At 43.7% G+C, this 24,301-nt stretch overlaps 2 long non-coding RNA genes across 2 annotated transcripts in view; both read left to right on the top strand.

Annotated features, from left to right (window-relative positions):
• The window catches only part of LOC117095527, an 84,315-nt gene extending 72,180 nt beyond the window's left edge, over positions 1-12,135 (top strand). Inside the window, exons 2-4 of the long non-coding RNA XR_004442061.1 lie at positions 10,657-10,719; positions 11,350-11,773; positions 12,096-12,135. This is a non-coding gene — a long non-coding RNA (uncharacterized LOC117095527). The remainder of the gene's footprint in view (positions 1-10,656; positions 10,720-11,349; positions 11,774-12,095) is intronic.
• Positions 12,136-15,144: 3,009 nt separating this feature from the next.
• Positions 15,145-24,047, top strand: LOC117095538. Its single transcript, XR_004442071.1, has 4 exons — positions 15,145-15,161; positions 19,852-19,951; positions 23,436-23,468; positions 23,855-24,047. It is a non-coding gene; the product is annotated as an uncharacterized LOC117095538 (long non-coding RNA).
• The last annotated feature ends 254 nt before the right edge of the window (positions 24,048-24,301 follow it).

The raw sequence follows: 24,301 nt of genomic DNA on the forward strand, positions 1-24,301 counted from the left end.
CTCTGCCTGCTGGGCCCTACAGTTCTTGGACTGGGGCTCTTCTTGCTGGGCTGAGGGTGCATTCACTTGAGTCTCCCTTGCTGTGGCTCTCAGAGCCTCACACTGTTGATAGCATTGCTTGTGAGATATCTAAACAGACTTGGAGGCCCGAAGTCATTTCTCATTTTAGGGGATAGTGTCAAACTTCAAAGCAATTCACAATCCCCTAGAACCTACCTGTCCCAATTTGACCATCTGTCAGGCCGACCACCAAGTGTGGAAACAGGGCCATGTTGTTCTATCACCTACCTCCAGGGGAAAGGAGTATAGCAGTTTCGCAGAATTCCCAAAAGCCGCTACTGATACCTCCACCCTGAAGTCACTTACACTGAACTGTGAGAGCTTTCACTTCTGCTGTCCTAGATCATTTTTCTACCCCACTGCCGGTGATAGAGCTCTTCTTCCTTACAGAGAACTCACACTATGTGTTGCAAGCGAGGTTGGCCGTCCACCACCTCCCACCACAGAGCTGGGCAGATGAACCAAGTCTGGACAATTCTGTGACACCATGCCCTGGTCATCATGATTGGTTCAGAACGAGCTTGTGACCCAAATCAAGCCAATCAGTGAAAGACTCAGGACTTCTGCTGGTGCTGCTAGGAAAGAGATTCTTCCTTTCTATGGGATCAGTGCTAAAGCCTTTAGTCATCTTTGGCTGAAGCCTTTAGTCAGCGTGTTGCCTTTAGCCATCTTTGCCTCCTCAAAACCAGAGCTTGCCTATGAGTAAAACAAACACTTTGAGCAAAAGCAGCAGTTGAAACAAGAGACAGGGCCTTGAGGAAGTATTTCCATCCTTAGATCAGTTGTATCTGCAGAAAGATGGCCTATGTGCTCTTGAGTTACATAAGCCTATGGTTTCTGTTTCCCACAGTCTCCTGGGTTTTGACCATGGCACCTGCAAGGGTCCTCACTGATACCTACTCTCCTCTGACTACAGTTTCTGCGCCCAGTTCTTTTTGTCCTCCACTCCCAGCTGCTCTGGCAGCAGATCAAGACTTAGAAGGCAGGGACAAGAAATGTAATATTTGAGAAGGGTTTATTTGCAAAGGGACGAATTCCCAAAATATGGGTAGGGTAAAAGCAAACTATGCAAAGACTAGACAGGACTCTGTAGAATGGAGTCTGAGAGAATAGGGGGGAAAGCATGCCTGTAGCCTGAAGGAGAGTCATGCGGATTAAGCTGCTTTGAGAGAACCAATGACTTACTGTCCAAGGGCACAGCTAGCCTAGGGTGGCATCACAGGAGAGTCAGAGGAACAAATACTCTGGCCTCACTCTCCTCCTTGCTTCCCATTTCCTGATGGTACTCCCTATTGACTGAACCCAACCCAAAGAGGGAGGGAACTGACTAACTTGTACAGGTCAGCCTCCCAGAGCAAAGGTCAGGGCAGGGAAGAGATGGGGGTGGGTCCAGAGAGCCAAACAGAAGATGCACAGACCAAGGAAAGATTTCCCACGTCACAGGGCCTGGGGATGACCTAATGAGCAGTTCATGGCTATGGACAGTAAGCCACATTTGCCCCAAGAGAGGTCATTTCAGTGGAGAGCTGAGAGTGACCTAGTCTTGATTCATGAGGCTGTTCTTGGGATTTGGTTCATCTAATTTGGTCCATCTTCCATTTCTTTTTTTTTTTTTTTTTTGAAATGGAGTCTCGCTCTGTTGCCCAGTCTGGAGTGCAGTGGCACAATCTTGATTCACTGCAACCTCTGCCTCGTGGGCTCAAGCGATTCTCCTGCCCCAGCCTCCTGAATAGCTGGGATTACAAGCACCCACCACCACACTTGGCTAATTTTTCTATTTTTAGTAGAGACAGGTTGCTCAAACTCTTGACCTCAGGTGATCTACCCGCCTCAGCCTCCCAAAGTGCTGGGATTATAGGTGTGTGCCACCATGCCCAGCCCATTCATTTTCGTGATCTTTCTCTTGCTCTTTCCACGTGTAGCCTGCTAGATACCCACCCTGCACACCACGCATCCCTCTTCCTGTCCCAAATGTCCCTCTTCCTGGATCAGAGATATTGAACCAATGTACATGGCAGCAGATCCAATGATGAGTGGCCCTGGACACACAGCTCTCTGAGGCAGCTACAAGACCTAGTGGACCGGAAGAGGCACAGTCCTCAGGATACCCCAGGGGTGCACAGCTGGCATCGAGCATGGCCACACCTGTACAACAGCCTCTTACTGGGAGAACCCAAAGAATCCCAGCATATTTAGGCTGCAGAATGGGCCAGGGAAGTTGGCTGCAGAGGACAGCCCACAGAAGGACAACCCTAGTAGGCAATGCAACCTCCAGAGTGCCCCGCTGGGCCGGTCAAGCTGTATTGGGCCCGCCTCCGAGTTTGCCTTCTTCCTCTGCCTACTCTTGCTTTCTGTTCATAGGTGTTGATCTCTGATAAACATCTCTGTCTCAGTGTCTACTTCTAGATCATCCAAACTGTGACAACAGTAATTAGAGCAGAGTTTCTGTAGGCACCTGGCACTGCGCCCACACAGCCCTCTCTGCCGTGTACTGTGTCTTGTCTCCTGCACTGTGGGTGAACTGTGTCTCGCTGTCACCGGGGCTGGCACGGTGCATGGGACCCTGTCCCAGCTCCCCTCTCACTCACCCTGCTTGCCCTGATCCAGGTCCCTCTTCTGTGTAAATGTTTCCCTTCCTCCTGGGTCATTTCTGTCTGCATATGAACCTTCTGCTCATTCTGCCTTTCAGAAAACAGACCGATGCCCTCCTCCAGCCATTGTCGTAGTTCTCTTCTTCTCTTTATAGTAAAACTGTTGCATGAGTTGCTTTAATCTCTCACCTCCCATTCTTTCTTGTGCTTCATCACTCCATTTAATCTTCTTTCATCTTAATCTCCTAGAACCTCCACATTGTTAAATGGAATGAAAAATCCCCAGTCTCCCCTTGACTTAGCCTATCAGCAACATTGGACACAGTTTATCTTTTCCAGGGACAATGGTTGTCTGGTTTTCCCTTCTGGCTGCTCTTTTCCAGTCTCCTTTGCTGCTTCCTCCTCATCTTCCTTGCTTTATTTTTTTAATTTAAAAAAATTTTTATTGAAGGCCGGGTGCGGTGGCTCATGCCTGTAATCCCAGCACTTTGGGAGGCTGAGACGGGCAGATCACGAGGTCAGGAGATCGAGAACATCCTGGCTAACACAGTGAAACCCCGTCTCTACTAAAAATACAAAAAATTAGCCAGGCGCGGTGGCAGACGCCTGTAGTCCCAGCTGCTCGGGAGGCTGAGGCAAGAGAATGGCGTGAACCCGGGAGGCGGAGCTTGTAGTGAGCCGAGATCGCACCACTGCACTCCAGCCTGGGCAACAGAGCGAGACTCTATCTCAAAAAAAAAAAAAAAAAAAATTTTTTTAATGAGAGAGGGTCTTGTGCTGTCACCCAGGCTGATTATAGTAGCACAATCATAACTAACTGCGACCTTGGACTCCTGGGCTCAAGTGATCCTCCTGCCTCAGCCTCCTGAGTAGCCGGAACTCCAGGCATGCATCACACAATGCCCAGCTAAGTTGTAAAATTGTTGGTAGAGACAGGATCTTGCTGTGTTGCCCAGGTTGGTCTCAAACTCCTCCCGGCTTGCCTCCCAAAGCATTGGGATTATAGGTGTGAGCCACTACACCTGGCCTTTTCTCATTTCTGAATGTTGGCATGGCCTCAGATATCTCTTTTCTGTCTATACTCACTCCTTAGGAAGCTTCGTAGTACAGTGCATCGTAGTACAGTAGTACATCGTAGTACATCATAGTATATCGAAGTACAGTGGTACAATCTTGGCTCACTGTAACCTTCACCTCCTGGGTTCCAGCAATTCTCCTGCCTCAGCCTCCTGAGTAGTTGGGATTACAGACGCCCACCACCGCACCTGGCTAATTTTTTTCTTTCTTTCTTTCTTTCTTTCTTTCTTTTTTTTTTTTTTTTTTGTATTTTTAGTAGAGACAGGGTTTCACCATGTTGGCCAGGCTGGTTTCAAACTCCTGACCTCAAGTGATCCACCTGCTTCAACCTCCCTAAGTGCTGGGATTACAGGTGTGAACCACTGCACCTGGCCCAACTCACCCATTTTAACATGTATAATTCAGTGCTTTTAGTATATTCATGGTTGTGTGAACATCACCACAATTACTTTGTAGAACATTTTCATCACCACCAAAAGAAACCTCACACCTCCAGTCTCTCTATCTCTCCCAGTCCTGGGAAACCACTAATCTACTTTCTTTCTCTGTGGGTTTCCCTATTCTGGACACTTTATATAAATGGAATCATACAATATATGATCCTTTGTGGTTGACTTCTTTCATTATGACTTAATATAATGTCATAGGTTTTTACATTTTTTAAATGGCTGGAAAAAAAGAACATTTTATGACACATGAAAATCCTATGAAATTCACATTTCAGGGTCTAAAAATAAAGTTGTATTGGAACACACACACACACACACACACACACACACACACACAAGAAAGCTTCATCCAGTCTTGGGCCTTCAAACAGCCTTCATGTGCTCATAGCTCACAACACTTTCTCTCTAGCCTTGACTGCTTCCCTGGATCCCTGAGCTAAATGCCAGCCAACCCCTCATCCCATCTCCATCCACCTGCTCCTGCAACAACTAGGCACATTGCAATACCATTCAATCACAAATTAAAGGGACAGCAGCCACAGTGGGGTCCCCATGTTACAGGAAAGCAGTCCCGATCCAGACCCCAAGAGAGGGTTCTTAGATCTCATGCCAAAAAGGATTCAGGGCAAGTCCACAGAGTAAAATGAAAGCAAGTTTATTAGGAAAGTAAATGAGTAAAAGAATGGCTACTCTATAGACAGAGCAGCACCGAATGCTGCTGGTTGCCCATTTTTATGGTTATTTTTTGATGATATGCTAAACGAGGGGTGGATTATTCATACCTCCCTTTTTTAGACCATATAGGGTAACTTCCTGACATTGCCATGGCATTTGTAAACTGTCATGGCTCTGGTGGGAGTGTAGCAGTGAGGACGACCAGAAGTCACTCTTGTTGCCATCTTGGTTTTGGTGGGTTAGAGCCGGCTCCTTTACCGCAAGCTGTTTTATCAGCAAGGTCTTTATGACCTGTATCTTGTACCGACCTTCTATCTCATCCTGTGACTTAGAATGCCTTAACTGTCCGGGAATGCAGCCCAGTAGGTCCCAGCCTCATTTTACCCAGCTCCTATTCAAGATAGAGTTGCTCTGGTTCACACACCTCTGACACCCAGGCCACCTGCTATAAATTCAGGGATACTTGTTATAGCAGGACAAGCCGCAGACAAAACCCCTCAGACACAGAGTTAAAGAAGGAAGGGCTTTATTCAGCCAAGAACTTTGGCAATACTCATGTCTCCAGCAACCGAGCTCCCCGAGTGAGCAATTCCTGTCCCTTTTAAGAGCTCACAACTCTAAGGGGGTCTGCATGAGAGGGTCATGATCGATTGAGCAAGCAGGGGGTACATGACTGGGGGCTGCATGCACCAGTAATTAGAATGGAACAGAACAGGACAGCAATTTTCACAGTGCTTTTCTATACAATGTCTGTAATCTACAGATAACATAACCGATTAGGTCGGGGTCGATCTTTAACTACCAGGCCCAGAGTGTGGCGCCAGGCTGTCTGCCTGTGGATTTCATTTCTGCCTTTTAGTTTTTACTTCTTCTTTCTTTGGAGGCATAAGAAATTGGGCATAAGACAATATGAAGGGTGGTCTCCTCCCTTACTGTGACGCCCTCAGGTTCAGTAATTCCCTAACATGATGGACAGAGCTGACTGAAGGTGCTATACTTCCTATAAAGGATGCACACAGGGTGAGGTCTGGGAAGGAGTGCAGAGCTTCTGTGCCCTCTCCTGTCACGTGACTGATCATCAACCAGGAAGTGCATCCCAACCTTGGTGTCCAGGGTTTTCATTGATTTTTGTCCCCAGGCTATGGGATTGAACTCCATCTCCAGCCACCCTCCCCTCCCAGGGATGAGGCTGACCCAAAGTTGCAAACCCTCTATTCACAAGGCAGTTCTTTCTGGTGACCAGCCCCCATCCTGAAGCCATCTAAGGCCTCGAGTCACCTCATTAGCATAACAAGCGCATTCCTGTCGCTGTCACTCAGGAAATTCCAAGAGTTTTTTGAAGCTGTGTGCCAGAGACCCAGAACAAAGATATATTCTTTATTACACCACACTCCTCAACTGCTCCACTTGGAAGCATCTCAAATTTAACCCGTCCCAAGCCAACCTTCTAATATTTCACCTGTCCCTGCTCCTCTGGTCCTGTTCATCTTGGTAGAGAGTAGCAGTCTCATTCTTGCCAGGTGCTGAGGCCAACAACTTCAAAGTCGTTCTTGGCTCTCCTTTCTCCCATACCTCCCAACCAATGTGCCAGCAAATCCTCTCAGCCCCACCTTTAATTATATAGCGAATCCAACCACTTCTGGGTATTTCACATAAATGCAATCATACAATACGTTGTCTTTGGTACCTGGCTTCTTTCACATAGCATAATGCTTTCAAAGTGTATCCTGCTGCAGTATGTATCTGAATGCATTCTTTTTTATGCCTGGATTACAGCCCATTGTATGAATACACAACCTTCTGTTCATACATTCATTTGTTAATGGATATTTGATTATTTCTACTTTTTTAGCCATTTTTAATAATGCTGCTATGTACAGGTTTTTGTGTGGACATGTTTTGAATTCGCTTGGGTATATAGCTATGAGTTAAACTGGATCATTTGATAACTCTTATGTTTAGCGTATTGAGGCATGACCAAACCATTTTCCAAAGCGCAGCTGCACCATTTTTCATTTTCACCATGGTATACAGGAGATAAATGTTCTTACAGCCACACCCCCACCCCAGGCCGGCCGCCAAAAAAAAGCAGAGAAAGGTCCAACTGGGAAAAAATATATATATAATGCAAGGAAAAGAAAAAAATGTCTTTGGCTGGGTGCGGTGGCTCAAATCTGTAATCCCAGCATTTTGGGAGGCTGAGGCAGGTGGATCACTTGAGGTCAGGAGTTAAAGGGCAGCCTGGACAACATAGGGAATCCCCATCTCTACCGAAAATACAAAAATTCGCTGGGCACAGTGGCACACACCTATAATCCCAGCTACTTGGGAGACCGAGGCAGGAGAATCACTTGAGCCCAGGAGGCGGAGGTTGCAGTAAGCCAAGTTCGTGCCTCTGCACTCCAGTCTGGTCAACAGAGTGAGACCCCATCGCAAAAAAAAAAAAAAAAAAAGAATATTAACACAATAAAACAAGCTCAAAGATGACACAGAGAGGGGGAATTGGGGGCTGGGCACGGTGGCTCAAGCCTGTAATCCCAGCACTTTGGGAGGCCGAGACCGGCGGATCACGAGGTCAGGAGATTGAGACCATCCTGGCTAATACGGTGAAACCCTGTCTCTACTTAAAAATACAAAAAACTAGCCGGGCGACGAGGCGGGCGCCTGTAGTCCCAGCTATTCGGGAGGCTGAGGCAGGAGAATGGCATAAACCCGGGAGGTGGAGCTTGCAGTGAGCTGAGATCCGGCCACTACACTCCAGCCTGGGTGGCAGAGCAAGACTCCGTCTCAAAAAAAAAAAAAAGAGAGGGGGAATTCAGAACTAGGAAGTAACCGAGGTCCAAGTCAACATTATTATAGAATAAATTAATTAGAGGCCTGGCACAGTGACTAATGCCTGTAATCCTAGCACCTTGGTAAGCCGAGGCAGATGGATTGTTTAAGCCCAGGATTTTGAGACCAGCCTGGGCAACATGGCGAAACCCTGTCTCTACAAAAAATACAAAAATTAGCCAGGTGTGGTGGCACACAACTGTATTCCCAGCTGCTCAGGAGGCTGAGGTGGGAGGATCACCTGAGCCTGGGAGGTTGAGGCTGCAATGAGCCGTGATTGTGCCACTGCACAATCACGATCGAGAATGACAGATTGAGACCCTGTCTCAGATAAATAAATAAATAAATTAGAAAGAACAACAACAAGAATAAACAGCCTTAATAAAGAAATGAATGACAAAGGGGAAAGGCTGGAAATAATCATAGCAAATGTAGATGAATAAGACAAAGACAGTAAAATAACTGGGGAATCTAAAACATATGGAAGACAGATAAAGATAATCCAACATATGTACAAAGAACCCAAGAAGTAGAAAGTAGTTATGTTAAACTATGTCACATAAGATGACACAACTAAAACTGAAGAAAAAACTAAATCTGCAGAGTATACAAAATACAGCATAATACAACGTGCCAGAGAACTTGATAAACTCTCATCTCCAAGATATCTCCTGTGAATTTAAAGGATAAGGAAAGAAGTCTCTAGGGATTTAGACATAAAATGAAATTACCCAAAAGAGGGACATAACAGTGCTTAAAACCCCAGGTCAAAGGAGTTGTAGTTAGAAAATTCTAATCAAAAAACAAAACCTATGACCCAAGAATTAATAGCCAGGCAAAATGTTTTCATGAGCAAAGTCAATAGGAAGACATTCACAGGCATGAGAAATATCAGGAAATACAAAACCATGCGTTCTTCTTAGGAAAAAAACAAACTGCTTCACAATGAAATCCAGATGATTTCAAGATGAATCACCACAAACAATCCAGAAATGCAGAAGCCACCGTTAAAAAACAAACAAACCAAAACTGGCTGTGAGCACAAACTCCATAAAATCCAGCTCAAGAATGACCACCTATTGGATTATTATTACATCGGAGCATGTGACTGATACAAACCTGGACAATAATATGAGAATAGCAATATAACTAATGATACCACAGAGGGCATAAAACATGGGGGCTGGACTGGGCACGGTGGCTCACTCCTGTAATTCCAGGATTAGCTGAGGTCAGGAGTTCGAGACCAGCCTTACCAACGTGGTGAAACCCCATCTCTACTAAAAATACAAAAATTAGCCAGCCGTGGTCTACTCGGGAGGCTGAGGCAGGAGAATCGCTTGAACCTGGGAGGTAGAGGTTGCAGTGAGCGGAGACTGTGCCATTGGACTGCAGCCTGGGAGACAAGAAGGAAACTCCACATCAATAAACAAACAAACAAACCCGGGGGCTGGGAGAGAGTAAAAGCTATGCCCTCATCTTCCAAAGCAGAACACTGGCTGCTACCTGAAATGGAACCATAGAGTTTTTAAAAATAGACACTAGCTTTATTTTTAATAATCTCTAGCATTTTTTGCCTCTCCTTTCTCTCTCCCTCCTTCTCTGTCTCCAACTCTTTAAACCTAGAAGATTTTTAACAACATATTTTATTGTGCAGAAGCATTTACTTGAAAATTCAACAGTTCTTCTAGATGTGTTTCACTTTCTTTTTACTCTATCAAATGCGAATACAATTAAATCATATACTTTAAAATAATATCTTATACTTAATCCTATTCTAATAAAACCTTTCTCTTCTTTTAGGGGGGGGTGTGTGTGTGTCAGCAGGTGTGTGCTATATCTAGAACTAACATTTCCCTAATGGTAATAATTGATGAGATTTGGAGTGATTTTTTTCATCTTCAAACTTCTTTATATAAACTACATTATTTAAATTATGAAGACTTATTGTTTGTACACATATAAATAATTTATAGAAGTAAATATGCTTAACAGGGTTAATACTAGATAATGGTATAATGAATGATTATTTTATTTGGGATTTTTTTGGTAATTTTAAATCCATCCCCATAATATTTTTTTCATTTTAAAAAATCAAACAAATTATATGACATAAAATTCACCCATTTTGAAGTATACACTTTAGTGGTTTTAGTTATAGTGAACATGTTGTGCAACCATCACCACCACTATCAACTCTAGAACATTTTCATCACCCGAAAAGAAACCCTGTACCTATAAGTAATTAGTGGCAATTTTCTCCCCTCCCTATTCCCTAGCAACCACAAATCTACTTTCTGTTCAATGGACTTTCCCATTCTGTACATTTCACAGAAATAGAATCAGATAATACGTGGTCTTTGGCGTCTGTCTCCATTCACTTCGTGTAACTTGTTTGTTTGTTTGTTTTTTAAGACAGAGTCTCACTCTGTCACCCAGGCTGGAGTGCAGCGGCACAATGTCCACTCACTGCAACCTCTGCCTCCTGGATTCAAGCAATTCTCCTGCCTCAGCCTCCCGAGTAGCTGGGATTATAGGAGCCCACCACCATGCTCGGCTAATTTTTATATTTTTAGTAGAGATGGGGTTTCACCATGTTAGCCAGGCTAGTCTTGAACTCCCGACCTCAGGTGATCTGACCTTCTCCGCATCCCAAAGTGCTGGGATTACCACACCCAGTCAACTTAGCATCATGTTTTCAAAGTTTGTCCTGATGTAGCCTGGAGCAGCATTTCATTCCTTTTTATGACTGAATAGTAGCCCACTGCATGAATATATCACATTTTGTGTCTCCATTCATTGGTTGATGGACATTTGGGTTATCTCCAGTTTTGTGCTGTTGCGAATAATGCTGTTGTAAACATTTGTGCACAAGTTTTTGTGTGAACATATGTTTTCAATTCTCTTGGGCCTGTACCTAAGAGTGGAACTGCTGGTTTACACAGTAATTCTTTCTTTCTTTTTCTTTTCAGTGCTCAGCCCTCTGTTGGAGATTCTGCCTCCCCTGGGTCGGATGTCCCTCCCTCTGTGTCCTTGTGAGTACACTCCCACTGTGGGTAGTGTGCTGTGTGTGGGTGTGCTCTGGTGCCGGACAGAGTGCAGGGGAGGGATCTGGCATCCTGTCCTTTGAGAGGGGACCTTGGTGAGCTTGTGTTTATGTGAGAATGCATGTGAAGTGGGTCATATCCTACAACTCAAGGCCCCTTCCTCCTAGAGGGCAGCCCAGGAATGGGCAGGCCTCGGCCAAGGCCTGGGCTCTCTTGAGGAGCCTTCCCTTGGTGCCTCCAGTTCCTGTCTTTGGCCCATCTCCCCAGAAGGTGGTCTTTCCTTGGAGGGGACCGAGACTCCCTCCCCCGGCCCTGGGGTCATTGTAGAAACACTGGCCTCAGCTCCGTAGTGTGCTCCTTGCCTGGCATTCACATTTCTTGGCCCATTTCCTCCACTGGGAGCTGGGATCCTAACCTCTTAAAGTGGGGACCCTCTGAGAGGGTCTTGCAGGGTCGTGGGCATGGAGCTGGTACAGAGTGTATGTGTGGGGTGGGTTGACTGGGAACAGGGCCTGGGTGTCAGGATGACTGGGATGGCCTAGTGATCTCTGTCCTTGGTGTGGTGTTTGAGAATGCAGGTGAACTCCACATAGTTGAAGTTGCCTTTCTTGTCAACAGGCACCTCCGGGTATAACTCGCCCATTTGCTGGTGTGTGAGGTGGTCACAGTGATAGGCTTCCTGGATAAAACCTGAAGTTGAGGCTTCCTCATTGAAGTGTTACAGATCACATCCTCAGGGTCCATACAGTTCAGCTGCTCCCCAGACACAGTGAGCAGCATGGAGAAGTCGATGGGCCCTGGGGGCCTGGCTCATCTCGCCCTCTAGCTGTTCACCATGTGGTTCTTCCCCAGTGAGGCTGGGCCTTCCTTGTCAATAAGCCATCACAGCTCTGGGCAAACCCATGGAAGACCTCCTTAAACATGAAGCTAGTCAAACTTCATGAAGACATTGGATGTGGCCCACTGTGGCTTCTCGGTGGTCTGGCCGTGGCCTGCCTGCTGGACAGCTTGGCTTCCTGGTGCAGAGAAGGCGCTGGGCTGGGTATGTGGGGCGGGGCCAGCCATCAGGTATGGGCTCTCATATGGCAATTCTATGTTTAACTTATTGAAGACCCACCAAACTGTTTTATACAGCCACTGCACCATTTTACATTCCCAAAAGCAATAGATGAAGGCTCCAATTCTTTATTTATTTTTGTAGAGATGACATCTTGCTCTGTCATGCAGTGGAGCACGATCACGGCTCATTGCAGCCTCCACTTCCTGGGCTCAGGGGATCCTCCCACCTCTGCCACCTGAGTCACTGGGACTACAGGCACATGCCACCACACACAGCTAATTTTTAATTTTTTTATTTTTTGTAGAGATGAGGGTCTCACTGTGTTGCCCAGACTGGCCTGGAACTCCTGACCTCAAGTGAACCTCCTGCCTCGGGCTCCCTAAAGTGCTGGGACTACAGGTGTGAGCTACGGGGTTACAATTTCTTCACATCCTCACTAACAGTTTCTGCTTTCTTTTTCTCCTTCCTTCTTTTCTCTTCTCTTCTCTTTTGATTATAACCTTCTTAACAGGTATAAATGGTTTTCATTGCCATTTCCCTGTTGACTGATGATTTGGGGCATCTTTTCCTCCACCTATTGGCCACTTGAATATTTTCTTCAGAGAAATGTCTATATAAATGCTTTGCACATTTTAAAATTGGTTATTTATCTTTTTCCTGTTGAATTATAAATGTTCTTTAAATATTCTAGATGCTAGTCCCTTACCTGACACGTGATTTGCAAATATTATCCCCCATTTTTTGGATTGTCTCTTTGCCTTCTTGATAGTATCTATTTAACTTGAATAAAGTACAATATTTCTATTTTTCTTTGCTGCCCATTCTTTCGGTGTCACACCTAAGAAACTACTGCCTAATCCAAAGTCACACAGACTTGCACCTATGTTTCCTTCTAAGAGTTTTATAGTTTTAGCTTTTACATTAAGATCTTTAATCCATTTTGAGTTAATTTAAAAACATTTTAGGGCTGGGTGCTGTAGCACATGCCTGTAATCCCAGCACTTTGGAAGGCCAACGTAGAAAGATCACTTGAGCCCAAGAGTTCGAGACCAGCCTGTGCAACATAGTGAGACCCCATCTTTACAAAAAAATAATTATCCAGGCGCAGTGGCACACACAGCTATGGGGAGGCTGAGGTGGGAGGATCACTTGAGCCCAGGAGGTCAAAGATGCAGTGAGCCATGATTACAGCCTGGGCGACAAAGTGAGACCCTGTCTCAAAAAAAAAAAAAAAAAAAAAAAATCAATTGTGGAAAAAATATACATAGCAAAATTTGCTGTCTTAACATTTTTGAGCACACAGTTTAGCAGCGTTAAGTGTATTCACATTGTTGTACAATCAATCTCCAGAGCTTTTCCTCTTGCAAAACTGAAATGTTATACTTATCAAGCAGCACCCTATTTTCCCCTCCTCCTAGCTCCTGGCAGTTGTCTTTCTCCTCTATTTCTATGAATTTGCCTAATCTAGACACTTTATATAAACGTAATTATACAGTTTTGCCTTTTTGTGACTGTCTTATTTCACTTAGCATAATGTCCTTAAAGTTCATCCCAATAATAGCATTTGTCAGAATTTCCTTCTTTTTAAAGGCTCTATAATATTTTATTGCACCACATATTACCACAAAATAATACCACATTTTGTTCATCCATTTATCCTCAGTGGACACATAGGTTGCTTCTACCTTTTGGCAATTGCAAATAATGGAGCTATAGACATAAGTGTACAAATATCTCTCCGAGTTCCTGCTTTCTTTTTATATATATATATATATATTCCAGTGGCTTTAGGGGTACATGTGAGTTTGGTTACATGGATGAATTGCATGGGATGAAGTCTAGGATTTTAGTGCATCCATCACCTGAGTAGTGTGCATTGTACCCAATAGGTAGTTTTACATCCCTCCCCACCTCCCAGCCTCCCCCTTTCTGATTCTCTATTGTCAATTATACCATTCTGTATGCCTTTGCATACCCATAACTTAGCTCCCACTTACCTGCTTTTAATCCCTTGAGGTATATACCAAGAAGTGGAAGTGCTGAATCACATAGTAATTCTATTTTTAATTTTTTGAGAAACTACCATGCTATTCTCCATAGTGGCTACACCATTTTACATTTCCACCAACATTGTACAAAAGTTCCAATTTCTTCACATCCTCATCAACATTTGTAATTTTCTGTCTGATATTTTTTTTAATAGTAGCCATCCTAATGGCTAGAAGATGACATCTCACTGTGGCTTGGCTTTGCATTTCCCTAATGATTAGTGATGCTGAGCACTTTTTACGTGCTTATTGGCTATTTGTTATTTTGTTTTGTTTTTATTTTTTCTCTCACCCTGATTGAGATATAATTGGCATTTGTATATCTTCTTTGGAACAATGCCTATTCAGTCCATTGCCCATTCTTATAGGCAAGCAGGTTTTTTCTGTTGTTGAGTTATAGGAGTTCTGTATGTATTCTGGATGTTAACCCCTTATCAGACATATGGCATGTTGATATTTTCTCCTATTCCGTGGATTGTCTTTTCACTCTGTTGATTGTGTCCTTTCATGCATGAAAGTTTTAATTTTTTTTTTTTTTTTTTTTGAGATGGAGTCACTCTCTGCTGCCCAGGCTGGATTGCAATAGCGTGATCTCCACTCACTATAACCTCTGCCTCCCAAGTTCAAATGATTCTCCTGCCTCAGCCTCCTGCGTAGCTGGGATTACAGGCTTGTGTCACCATGCCTGGGGAATTTTTTGTATTTTTAGTAGAGATGGGTTTCATCATGTTGGCCAGGCTGGTCTCAAACTCCTGACTTCAGGTAATCTACCTTGGCCTTCCAAAGTGCTGGGATTATAGGTGTGAGCCACCATACCTGGCTGAAAGTTTTAATTTTGATGTCCAATTTATCTATTCTTTCTTTTGTTGCCTGTGCTCTAGGTATCATATCCAGGAAATCCTTGCTAAATCCAAAGACATGACACTTCTCCTATGTTTTCTTCTATGAGTTTCATAGCTTCTGTCTCACACTGAGGTTTTGATCCATTTCTTTTTTTTTTTTTTTTTTTTGGTTTTTTTTTTGAGACGGAGTCTCGCTCTGTCGCCCAGGCTGGAGTGCAGTGGCCGGATCTCAGCTCACTGCAAGCTCCGCCTCCCGGGTTTACGCCATTCTCCTGCCTCAGCCTCCCGAGTAGCTGGGACTACAGGCGCCCGCCACCTCGCCCGGCTAGTTTTTTGTATTTTTTTAGTAGAGACGGGGTTTCACCGTGTTCGCCAGGATGGTCTCGATCTCCTGACCTTGTGATCCGCCCGTCTCGGCCTCCCAAAGTGCTGGGATTACAGGCTTGAGCCACCGCGCCCGGCCTTTTGATCCATTTCAAGGTAATTTTTGTATATTGTATAAGGTAAGGGTCAAATTTCTTTCTTTTACATGTGATATCAAGTTTTTCCAGTAAAAGTTAGTTTTTTATTTTTAACCAAAGCAGTACAACATATTTGGCTTACAAAGTAAAACAGTACAATGTGTCCTAAAAGGCACAGACTGCATACATATTTAAAACAAGGCTCGGCCGGGCGCGGTGGCTCAAGCCTGTAATCCCAGCACTTTGGGAGGCCGAGACGGGTGGATCACGAGGTCAGGAGATCGAGACCATCCTGGCTAACACGGTGAAACCCCGTCTCTACTAAAAAATACAAAAAACTAGCCGGGCGTGGTGGTGGGCGCCTCTAGTCCCAGCTGCTCGGGAGGCTGAGGCAGGAGAATGGCGTGAACCCGGGAGGTGGGGCTTGCAGTGAGCCGAGATCCGGCCACTGCACTCCAGCCTGGGCGACAGAGCGAGACTCCGCCTCAAAAAAAAAAACAAAAAAAAACAAAAAAAAACAAAAAAAAAAAAAACAAGGCTCACTGGGACATTGACAGGCAGGGAATCTTCAGTGCTCACAACTCTAATTTTCTCACCTAGAGATGTGCCTGGGCACAGCCATTCTACAGCAGAAAGAGCTCTAGGAGAAGAATTCCACCCCATGCTGTTTTGCATGTTTATAGGGGAGTTGGAAAGTTGCAGGGAATGTTGAGTCAGTTAGGCAACAGTGGGAACCTCCTTGGGGAGAAGAAGTTGAGCTGAGGAGCCTCCAGAGTTGAGCTCTTATTATCAGCCAGAGGCTGCTGGTTCTTCTGTTGAGCTAATTCAGACCTGCTCAGCTAACTTCTCGATAAATTATTGGAGGGGTGCAGTGGTGGAGGAAAGGAAGCCCCAGGGCCATTTCAGTTTGTCTCTCTTTATATTACAAAGATTATAATGAAGAAAATAAGATTCTCTGCCCACCCACACCCACTAAATCCCACGCCCCAAGGCCAGACACTTGCAACTCTTCTAGCTATTTATTTCAGGATTATACTTCCATATTCTTTTACAATTATTTCTTGACTCACCCCATCCCTACTTTTTTGTTGTTGTTGTTACTTTACTTACGGATTTTCTATTATACAGGAGAAAGCGTCAGCCTTTCTAAACCTTCTCCTCCCACATTCTTCTAGTCATTATATCGCCATTAATGTTATTATTCAGTACTCATTCATTAATTCATCAATATTTTTTTGAGAGCATACTATGTGTCAGGCACTACTGTAGGTGCTAGAGATTCATTAGTAATCCAAATAAAGTCCCAGTGTTGATGGAGTTTATAACGATTAAATTATGTTCACTGATGAGCCAATTAATATGCTATGACGACATTTGTTTTCTTGTGTTACTGTCTGTTTTTCCTGAAGTTAATGATTACTTTTTGTTCGTTCATTTGCTCAGGTTTCTATGTACTCAAATCATTCTTCCTTCATTCTTCAATAGAACTACGTTATATAACTTCTCTTTCCTATTCCCTACCTGGTCAAAGGCACCAGGCAACCTATCAATTCCTCCCCACCTCCTCCTTTTCTTTTTTCTCCACTTTAAAAAATTTGCATCCATGTAGGTTTTAGTTGTTTCTTTGTTTTACTGTGGTTGATTTTCATTCTTTGACCTAGGCACTCATTGATTTATTTCAATTTAGATACTCAGTGATTTACTTCCCTTCAGTACTAGGAAATTTACCAGTTAAAAAAAAAAAAAAACCAAAACAACTTCCTTTTCTCTACTTACAATAACATTCCTATTGATAAGGGCCAGGTGCAGTAGCTCATGCTTATAATCCCAGCACTTTGGGAAGCTGAAGCGGGCAGATCACTTGAGGGCCAGGAGTTGGTGACCAGCCTGGCCAACATGGCAAAATCCCGTCTCTACCAAAAAATACAAAACATTAGCAAGGCATGGTGGTGTGCACCTGTAGTCCCAGCTACTCAGGAGGTTGAGGCAGGAGAATGTCTTGAACCCAGGAGGCAGAGGTTGCAGTGAGCGGAGATCGCTCCACTGCACTCTAGCCTGGATGATAGAGTGAGACTCTCTCTCATAAAATAAAATAAAATAAAAATTAGACTTCCTGAAATGGTCTTCTATTTCTCTTATATGTTATCTTCTGTTTTCTATACTTTTTTCTTTGTTTCTATACTTTCTGGGAGATTTCCTAGATATACTCTCCCAAATGTTTTACTGAGTTTTTTATGTAGATAGTCATATTTTAAATTTCTAAAAGTTATTTTCTATCCTCTGCTCTCTGTTGCTGCTTGTTTTGTATTATTCTGCTCTCATTCCATGGAGATCACTTTGATAACAGTTTTTATACTACCTCTTTTTTTTTTTTTTTGAGACAGAGTCTCACTCTCTCACCCAGGCTGGAATGCAGTGGTGTGATCTCAGCTCGCTGCAACCTCCACCTCACAGGTTCAAACAATTTTCTTGCCTCAGCCTCCCGAGTAGCTGGGATTACAGGCATGCACCACCATGCTTGGCTAATTTTTGTATTTTTAGTAGAGACAGGGTTTCACCATGTTGGCCAGGCTGGTCTCGAACTCCTGACCTCAAGTGATCTGCTCACCTCTGCTCACCTCAGCTCACCTCAGCATTCCAAAGTGCTGGGATTACAGGTTTGAGTCACCATGCCGGACTTGTTTCCTCTTCTTCTAATGAAACATGTCTAATAACCTTTCCGATTTCTTCTATGATAATGGACCATTCAGATTTTCCATTTTCTTTTGGGTCACTTCTGGTAATTCATATGCTACCTGGAAGTTACCCATTTCCCCTAGATCATCATATTTGCTGCCACATAATTTTGTGAAGTAAACATTTATATCTTTAATCTCTCCTGTATTCATGGTTGTATCTTTCTTATTCTTTTTATTTTTACTTTACTTTCCCCCTTTTTAATTTTTAATTTTAATTTTTGTGGGTACATAGCAAGTGTATATATTTATGGAGGACATGAGATGTTTTGATGCAGGCAGGCAGTGCATGATAATCAGATCATGTAAAATCTGGTATCTGGCCAGGTCTAGTGGCTCACGCCTGTAATCCCAGCACTTTGGGAGGTCGAGGCGGGCTGATCACGAGGTCAAGAGATCGAGACCACCCTGGCCAACATGGTAAAACCGCATCTCTACTGAAACTAGAAAAATTAGCTGGGCCTGGTGGTGCACGCCTATAGTCCCAGCTACTCGGGAGGCTGAGGCAGGAGAATCGCTTGAACCTAGGAGGTGGAGGTTGCAGTAAGCCGAGATTGTGGCATTGTACTCCAGCCTGGGTAACAGAGCGAGACTGTCTCAAAAAAACACATAAATAAATTAATGAATGAATAAATAAATAAATAAATTAATTAATTAATGGGGTACCCATGCCCTGAAGCATTTATCCTTTATGTTACAAGCAACCCAATTATACTCTTTTAGTAATTTTTATTTTGTTTATTTATTTTTCAGATGGAGTCTTGCTCTGTTGCTCAGGCTGGAGTATGGTGGCGTGATCTCAGCTCACTGCAACTTCTGCCTCCTGGGTTCTAGCAATTCTCCTGCCTCAGCTTCCCACGTAGCTCAGATTATAGGTGCCAGCCAACATGCCTGGCTAATTTTTGTTTTTTAGTAGAGATGGGGTTTCACCATGTTGGTCAGGCTGGTCTCAAACTCCTGCCCTCAAATAAATGATCTTTCCACCTTGGCCTCTCAAGTTCTGGGATTACAGGCGTAAGCCCCTGTGCCCTGCCCCTCTTTCAGTATTTTTTAAAATGTATAATTAAATTATTATTGACCATGGTCACCCTGTTGTGCTACCAAATACTAGGTCTTATTCATTCTTTCTATTTTTTTGTACGTATTAACTCTCCCCATCTCCCTTACTTTCTCTCTTTTTTGCTTGATCAGTTTTCAATTTCACTTTTTATTGTTATTTTCATTTTCTCTTCTTCAAATTCTTTCTTTTTTCTTATTAAGCTAAATACGTAGCTCCTTATGTACTTGAGAGACTTTTTGTGGAGCGGGGGATTAGGTTTAGGGTGTAATAGTATATGAATATGAAATATCAGTATATTAATATAAAAATACCAGTAAGCTAAGAAAATTCATTAGGTCTAATTAGTCAAACATACAATGTTCAGTAGTCACTTCCTATTCTACTCTGCTTGTTTACATGTATGCAGAAAAGGCTGAGAGGTGGACTGAGTAGAAGCTCGGGGGTAGTTTGGCAGCCGTAGCAAGAGATGGCAATGGATGCTTATTAGGGAGATGAGAGAAAATGAAAGAGGGAACTTCAACATCCTCATGGGTTGAGGCTTTTTGGTAACTTTCAGGAGATGAAAGTGTTCAAAGAGGTCTACTTGGGAGTTAGAAACAATTAAGTAATGGCAATTTAAGTCTGAATGGGAGGAGAACATTCCGCTTACACACACAATTAGTCTTACTATTATTCATTGATAATTTAAGAATAATCCTGGGAATTATTTTATTAGGAAATGTCCAAATGTTTTTCCCAAAGTGTTTTCAAGGCTTAGGAAAAGATCATTAACATTATCATAGCTTATGAATCTTATTTTGTATTTTTATTACTCATAGAATCCTTACGATCTTAATTGAGGTATTTTTGGGGGAGAGGATATATATGTTTTTACCTAAGTTTTAATATTTTCTCAATCTTGTTTTGTCTTCCAGAAAACTGGAGAAAAGACAGCTTTCAGACCGGAATCTAATTTTTTCCCAGCATTTGGTTAGAAAAAACTTCAAACATATAGGAAATTTGTAAGACATCACAGTAAATGACTGGGTGCAGTGGCTCACACCTGCAATCCCAGCACTTTGGGAGGCTGAGGTGGGAGGATCACTTAAGCCCAAGTGTTAGAGACTAGCCTGGACAACATGGTAAAACCCTGTCTCTACTAAAAATACAAAAAGTAGCCAGGTGTGGTGGTGCATGCCTGTAGTCCCAGCTACTTGGGAGGCTGAGACACAAGAATCGCTTGAATCCAGGTGGTAGAGGCTGTGGTGAGTGTCACTGCACTCCAGCCTGGGTGACAGAGTGAGACTTCATCTCAAAATAAATAAATAAATAAATAAAAATTAGCCGGGTGTTGTGGTGCACACCTGTAGTCCATCTACTCAGGAGGCTGAGGTGGGAGGATGGCTTGCACAGCACAGCAGGTGGAGCCTGCAGTGAGCCACTGAACTCCAGCCTGGCCAACAGAGAGAGACTCTATCTCCAAAAAATATAAAAAATAAAAAATAGAATAAGAAAGAGAGAAAAGAAAAAATAAATGTACAGTAAACACCCATATACCCACCACCCAGATTCTATAATCAGAACCTTATTTTTATTAGCTAAAATTAGTATTTGCCTAGACCTACAAGTGATATTGAGTAGTGATAGCTCTACCATAATTACATAGATGTACTCTGTTTCTACTGGTAAGCCCAGTGCTTCATAAGAGTTTTGTACTGTGGCCAATTTCATGAGTGTTTTAAACAAGCCAACACAGGTCAACTGTTAGCTGGGTGGAGGAGCTTCTAGAGAGTTCTTCCCAGCTTAAAGAAACAAAATTTCAAAGCCATCTGGCATGCTGCCTAAAGACACCTACAGCTTTTGGCTCTTAGAAGCAGGTGATGTCCATAAGCATAACCTTGGATTTCTGGTTGTGCAACAAGGAGCAACTGCCACCTCTCTGGCATCACATCAGTTTCACTGAAAGTTCCACCCTGCAGTTGGTGGCCACAGTCCTGACAGAGAGCCCTGTCCTCTTCTACAAATTCACACAATATTCTGTATGTTTTCTAGAGCCATTAAAACTTTTTAAAAAGGAGCACTGTTATTTGAAATCTAAGGAAAACTGGCAATCATCTCTCTAAGTCGGTTCCAAGTACGGTATATATATATATATCTCAAGCCACAATAATTACTTCATTTTGGCAAAACATCATCTATCCTTGGCTTATTTCTTTTCCTGGAAAGTCTTTGCTTAAGAACAGACTCAGGAGCAAAGGATGTGTGCTCATAGGTAAGCTAGCTCCTTCTCACAGAAAAACCAACCAAAAAACGAAACCAAAGAAGAACCCTATTGCTTCTCAGCCTTTTGGCTCCAATCAAGCATAAAAAAGAGGCTTTGTGGTTGAATGAAATCCATACCATATTCATCCTGTTAAAAACGGGTGCTATTTCCCCAAATGCTAAAGCTCTTTAGGTCAGCACTGAATATGCAATTTTGTTTTTGTTTTTGAGTTGGAGTCTCACTCTCTTGCCCAGGCTGGAGTACAGTGGCACGATCTCGGCTCACTGCAACTTCTGCCTCCTGGGTTTAAGCAATTCTCCGACCTCAGCCTCCCAAGTAGCTGGGATTAGAAGGCACTCACCACCATGCCTGACTAATTTTTGTATTTTTAGTAGAGATGGGAGTCTCACCATATTGGCCAAGCTGCTCTTGAACTCCTGACCTAAAATGATCACCCACCTCGGCCTCCCAAAGTGCTGGGATTACAGGTGTGAGCCAACACCCCTAGCCTGAATACAGGATTTTGAACAGGAATGGAGTACTTGGGTGAATATGAAAATAACACATTTAGAATGGGGCTGGTATTTTTAAATTCTAAAAGTTTTGTTCTCTTTTGCCTTTCTGAGTACATGACCATCACTCTAGAACAAGGATCAGCAAGCATTTCTGTAAAGGTCCATTTAGTCAATATCTTTGGTTGTTACAAGTACTCAACTCTGCCATAGTAGCAGAGAAGCAGCCGTAGACAACACAAACAAATGAGCTTGACTGGATTCCAATCAAACTTTAGTTATGGACTGAGATGAAGACTACATCAGCTATACCTGCTATACTTTGCAACTGTTTCCTCAAAGGAAATCTAGTTCTCAACCTTTAGACACCTTTTATTCAATTCGTGAAACTACAGGATTACAGACAGTCATACCGAGCCTGAATTTTCACTATAATTTTAAAAGTAATAGGTAGGGTAGAGGTTAAAAACTTAAGTTTTAGAGTCAGTCAGATGTGAATTCAAAATCAGACTGTGGCTTTCTTGGTTGTGTGATATCAGGTAAACTGAAGAATGTTTCTGTTTCTTCATTTGTGAAATAGGGAAATTGTTTTGAAGATTAAAATAATGCATATCAAACTCTTTTTTTTTTTTTAGACTGAGTCTCAATATATTGCCCTCTTGGCTCACTGCAGCCTCAGCCTCCCAGGTTCAAGTGATTCTCCTGCCTTAGCCTCCCAAGTAGCTGGGACTACAGGCCCATGCCACCATGGCCAGCTAATTTTGTATTTTTAGTAGAGACGGGGTTTCACCATGTTGGCCAAGCTGGTCTTCAACTCCTGACCTCAAGTGATCCACCCTCCTCGGCCTCCCAAAGTGCTGGGATTACAGGCGTGAGCCAATGTTCCCGGCCTGCATATCAAACTCTAAACCCAGTGCTCAATAAGGCACACAGTAAATGCTCAATAGATGTTAACTTACTATCATTGGTCACTGAAGTCATTGCTAAGTAATGATTATTTTTATCTGTGTAGAAATAATATCCATGGCCAGGTGCGGTAGCTCCCACCTGTAATCCCAGCACTTTGGGAGGTCGAGGCAGGTGGATCACCTGAGGTCAGGGGTTCAAGATCAGCCTGACCAACATGGCGAAACCCCATCTCTACTAAAAATACAAATAAAATAAAATAAAATAAAATAAAATTAGCTGGGCGTGGTGGTGGGCGCCTGTAGTCCCAGCTACTCCAGAGGCTGAGGCAGAAGAATCACTTGAACCCGGGAGGCGGCGGTTGCAGTGAGCAGAGATCGCACCATTGCACTCCAGCCTGGGTGGCAGCTTGACTCCTCTCAAAAAAAAAAAAATCATCCATGACATTTGGTGTTCAGTAGTCCATTTCACTGATTATATACCATTTTGTAACTAGGAAAATTTCCCTAATGTCATGTTTGTTTAATGTGAAGGCCCTGTGATTAACGTGATATAATAATAGATGGGTTATACAGCAGGCTCCTTGAATGACAGCCGGCTCCGTCCATCTCTGCACCACAGGAAGGCAGGAAATAAGTGTATATTTTCATCTCTAACTTGCCACTGCCACTACCTTTACATATCTGTGGGCTAATGGCATTTGTGCATATATATTTTAAAAAATAATATCTATTAAAGCACTAAAAATGAGTTCAGATGCTTTATGGAAAGTGGCACATCTCATTAGACAGTGTTCAAGCAAATGCAATTTTATTTCAAAGTTCTTTTTTCTTTACAGGTAAGACATAGTATAAACGGCAAAATTCAAAAGGTGCGGAAGATTCTAGTATGGTGAAAAGCAAGTTTTCTTTCTCTCCTCCACTCCTAGTCCCAGTGACCATCCTAAGAAGCAACCACTTCCAGAGATGCAAACACACATACCACATACACACACCCCTACTCACACTGTTCTGCACTTTATTACTTAAAATACACGGGAAATTTTCCACGTCTCAGCAAATACAGCTGCCCTGTATGTACTCTTTAATGGCAGCTTAGTGTTCCCGCAGAGGGATGCGCCCCATATCATTCACCCAGCCCCCAGGGACGGACTTTTAGGTTGTTTCCAGCTGCTTGCTCTTACAATTAACACTGCAACGCTGCCGTGTTACTTTTAATCTTCTTTATCCTGTGATTCTGTCCTGCTTTTCCTTCCAGCACGACTGCGAAGTGACTCTGCGGGGCTTTCCCGAGTGCCCTCGCCCCAGACCTCAGCGAGTTATCTGTGGAGTCATCAGGTCCTGCTCCGCACTGTTATTCGAAGTCTCCCCGGGACAGCGGGGAGTGGGCAGAGCTGCGTGTCCCGTCCTGCGCGTCTGGGCCCAGGCGGGCGCGCATCGCGCTCGGATTTCGGGTGGATAGTGCCTGGGAGGCGGCGCTGCTCTACGTATGCAGCGCGCGTGCAGCCGCGATGGCGCTGCGATCTGCGGCCTGGGGCCCTGGTGTGAAACTCCCGCGGAGGCGCTCCCAGCCGCCGGCCGCAGCCCGCCACTGCACGGAGGGAGGTGTCTAAAGGTGTCTCTTAGGAACAGGCACAACGCAGGCAGCCGGGCCCCAGAACAATGGGTGCTTTCAGTCCCCCTTCAGATGCCTGGCCCGTCACCA

Source organism: Trachypithecus francoisi, unplaced genomic scaffold, assembly GCF_009764315.1.
Source record: "Trachypithecus francoisi isolate TF-2019V2 unplaced genomic scaffold, Tfra_2.0 Contig01440, whole genome shotgun sequence".
Taxonomy (NCBI): Eukaryota; Metazoa; Chordata; class Mammalia; order Primates; family Cercopithecidae; genus Trachypithecus; species Trachypithecus francoisi.